Source organism: Lolium rigidum, chromosome 5, assembly GCF_022539505.1.
Source record: "Lolium rigidum isolate FL_2022 chromosome 5, APGP_CSIRO_Lrig_0.1, whole genome shotgun sequence".
NCBI lineage: Eukaryota > Viridiplantae > Streptophyta > Magnoliopsida > Poales > Poaceae > Lolium > Lolium rigidum.
Window position 1 is genome coordinate 47,609,431 of NC_061512.1, and position 4,185 is coordinate 47,613,615.

Genomic DNA, 4,185 nt, shown 5'->3' on the forward strand with positions numbered 1-4,185 from the left:
AATAAGTGAGATTTGTTGTTAGTTCTTTGTTAGGATTTTACATGTTTTTCTGCTCCAGCTCGCTCCTAGATTTTGGAAATTCGTACACAGTCCTACGCTGGGATGTAAACCAGGTTGATCCTGCCGCTTGGCCCCAAATTAAGGTTGTCCGTATTGATTCTGGGTATATATAAATTTACTAAGATTGAATGTTTGGTATTACTGTCCATGCAGTTTCCTCGCCTATTTGGTTTACTTTATTTAACTTTTATCTGGACAATTTTGTGGGCTCCTTCATATGTCGGATCCAGAGACACTTGCGCCGCCGTTTCTGCTATGCCTGCGCCGCGGAGGAGTAAGGCAGCGAAGGAGCAAAAATCCCTTGAGGTGATTCCCACTCCCGAAGAAACATCGACGTGAGGGTATGAACGCCTGCAACTTGCCGTTTTTTCTTCTATTCCGGCCGGATTTAGAGTAGGCTGACCCCTTATTTGGTTTGTTCTCCCGCGCCGGCAAAGCTTGTATGCCGTGCAAGCTGTGGATTGGGCTCCCTCTGTACGGGCCTACAAGTCGTCTGACCCTATGGACCAGGCCAACCATCGGACGAACAGCTCTCCTTTCGCTCGAGGTAACTGAAACGGCCGGCACGGTAATGATCGTGGTAATTTCAAGTCGTGCAAGCCCCTTTTTCTTCTCCTTCCTCTCAACTTTAATCAACGGATGTATTTGTCCATAGGTGTTTGCTTAGGATGTTACCACGCACACCATGAGGATGGTGCAGATGGAGTCGAGTTTGTTCTATCATTTTAATGTTCCTGGGTAATGCCACATGGCATCATCCTGGTTTTTTAGGGACTGAGAGTGCAGTTCTTTTTCTTCGTGTTGTTCAACATTATTCTTCATTACCATCGATATATAAGCCCAGGGTTCAAAGCGACGGAACGAAGAAAGCACTTGCTAATGGTACTAATATTGAAAAGAATGTTTTTTGTTTGTTTAACATTATTTCCCCATTGTTCATGTTAGAGATCATCGAGAAACTTATCTATGGTGACCTCTATGATGTCTACTTGTGTTCATTGGTATTCTAAATATTCAGTTCCAAGGATGACCTTTGGCACGAGGATCTAAAAAGCATTTTTCAAATGATAAATAAATCCAGACTTTAAAAATAGGTAACTTAACCTGGAGTATACCATAATTTTACTTCTATTTGTTCTTTTCCTAGACAAAAGATAGTAAAACGGCGAATCTTTCGCATATTATTTATTGTGTTTCTTGAGATTGTATTGATTCTGGCTCCCCTTTTTGCAGGATCAATTGACGATTGTGTGCACATGCTTGTGATTCACTTAATTTAGGAGATCCGATGTGCTGTGACTACTAAAATCTAAGCCAATACTCTAGGTGTGGTTCAAATCTTCCTGGATTGTTGTGCATAAGAATAGAAATAGAAGGTAATAGAAAGATATACCTATATAATCACTCTTTGTAGTATATGGTCAGCTTGTATGACAAGTATGTGTGAATTATTCTACCCCTTGCTTTCCTTTTCATTAGCTCGTGGGAACACCACACTTACACTTTCTATTTTGCTACCATTGGGACGATCACAATGACTATATTTTCTATATTAACTCAAGGAGCCACTGGATTTGAAAAAAATTTGATAAGTCACGGCTTAGAGGAGACTGCTAGGCTGTGCTTAAGCAATTTTCTTCATTCTACATATGGTCTGCTCTATTTAAGTATCGCATGCGGCTGCTTGCTTCTGAATAAGGGTTATTGTATGTTGCCATGCATCACATGTCAAACCAGTGTTTACTTTTGGCATTTTTTCTTCAGATTATTTCTTTATATGAATAAGTGAAATACTGAAATTAGAGCACTACATGTGTACTAACCATGATTCTGTTAGGATGCCAAGCTCTGCTCTATTTTAGTATTACACGCCATCACTTGTTTATGAATAATGGTTGTTGTATACTATAAGAGATAAATAAACAATTGAATTTGAAAAAAAAAACTTATTTCTATTTTGGATTATTTCTTTTTCAATAGGACCATCTTTTTGGAGTGAAGGGTCAAATATTCCCCTATTCCTTCTTATTTTAACTGTCTTATTTTAACTGGGTTGTATTCCATATGGAATAAGAGGAGAAGAAAAGCATTCCACGACCTCCCCCCTGGGGGACCCTTAAAAAAGAAAGTTCTTCCTTGAATTTACTTTATTTTTACATCACATGTCAAGCCATTGGTTATCTTTTGTTATTATTTCTTCAGACTGTTTCCAATTTCGACATCAATAATAAGTGAAATACTGAAATTATAAAACTAAATGTCTACCAGCAGTGATTTTTTTTACATGTACTAGCCATGATTATGTTAGTACTATAACCATTTTTGCACCTCTGTCAATTTGTTCACACATCTTGTTTCCATTTTCTGGTGCCATCTAGGCTTTGCTGACAACTCAATAAACTGCGACTTGGGCCAAACTGAGCTGGTGTAGAGGTGATCTGTTGTCTAGAATTTTGTGCTGAGAGTTGAGTAATTTTTTACGCCATCAATTTAGTCTTATTTTTTGTTAGAACTGAGTTGTTATTACAAGTTCTGTCAGCAATGCAGACCATTAATTAATTATGTATGAGCATATTCTAAATCACCATGAACAATCTGCTTTAGGGCTGTCTTGTTGTGTTTTGTGTTATGCGATAAACATAGAGCACTTGTGTATTAACTCTTGTTAATTTATGCATTACTATCCATGCATGCCAGGTTCCATTTGGGAAAGAGCAAGCCATCCACAGGGGAAGAAATGGTGTAATTGTTTTTTTAACAAATAGAAGTACAATTAGATGTTTTATATCTGATTTACACTGCACAACGGGTTTTCTATAAAATTTATGCAATTGAACCTCTGTCAAATTATTAAGACAAAGTTCTACCTTGAAGGATAAACAGCTGAGCACTAATATATTTTGAATTTAATTTGTGTTGTTCATATGAAATCCATGGATTATTCGGGGCTAGGAGTGGACAGAGAACAACGTGTATTGTGCTGCTCCTAATGCAAGAGCAGATCTGACAGTTCTGTACTTGTTGATCACCTTTGTTTATACTTCTACCTCTGTATTGTTACCTTTATTTTTTGTATTTTCCATGGTGCTAAAAAGTGGATTGTTTGATTCTACTATCTTTGTTGCTTCACTCTTACATATTATTAGATAGCAGTAGCTCTGATATAAATAGCAAGATCTGTAAACCAAGAAATAACTTCTAAAATGATGGTTTGTGTTATGTTTGGACTTTTGTAGTTTCAGCATTGCACTTCATATTGCCATGCATTAGTTCTCAGCAATGCTTGAAATATTTAGTTAGATATTTACATTTGGCCAACCTAATAATATTTGTCCTACTAGCTAGAATTATTACTTCATTACATATTTTCCCTGTCTTGTGCAACTATGACAATACCATCAATATATCTTCACAAATCATTATCATTTACGAAAAATTAATATTACCTATATACTTGTGATCTGACTAGACTGATGAAGGAAAGCTACTCAAGGACAAGGGTTCAGCTGAGCGTATATAATAAATGTTATCAGTTTATTGGTGCCTCTCATTCAGGAGTTTTAAGGTCTAAATGGCTACCGTTTTGCCTTTGGTAGGAAACTTCATGTTTCAGCAGGCTAGGGCTTGATTTGGATTAGTTCACCTCGACATCCTTTTCTGATGGACATTTTCTCATATTAATTTCGTTTCTTGAGTCATTAAATGCTTGCATTGATTCAGCTTCTAGAAATGTGTGTGCTTTTGCAGGCATTCAGTATGGTGTGTTGGCTGATGGATTTCTCCGCCCTTTCCTTGGTCAGATACAGGCTTGCTAAACTTTATAATTCGATTGTTTAGTCTATATAAACTTGAAGGCATAGCCATTTATATGGATGTAAGAGTTGAACTCCGTAGAACGTGAAGTTCCCATTAGAGTTGAATACTTTAGTCATGTAAAAATAGATGCTTCTATTATCTAAGTTTTTTTAGGGATTGCTATAGCTCTTCTCTCAAAAATGAGATGGATGCAAGAGTTGAAATCTGTAGAACATGAAGTTCCTATTAGAGTTGAATACTTTAGTCATGTAGAAATAGATGCTTCTATTATCTAAGTTTTTTTTAGGAATTTCTATAGCCCATCTCTCA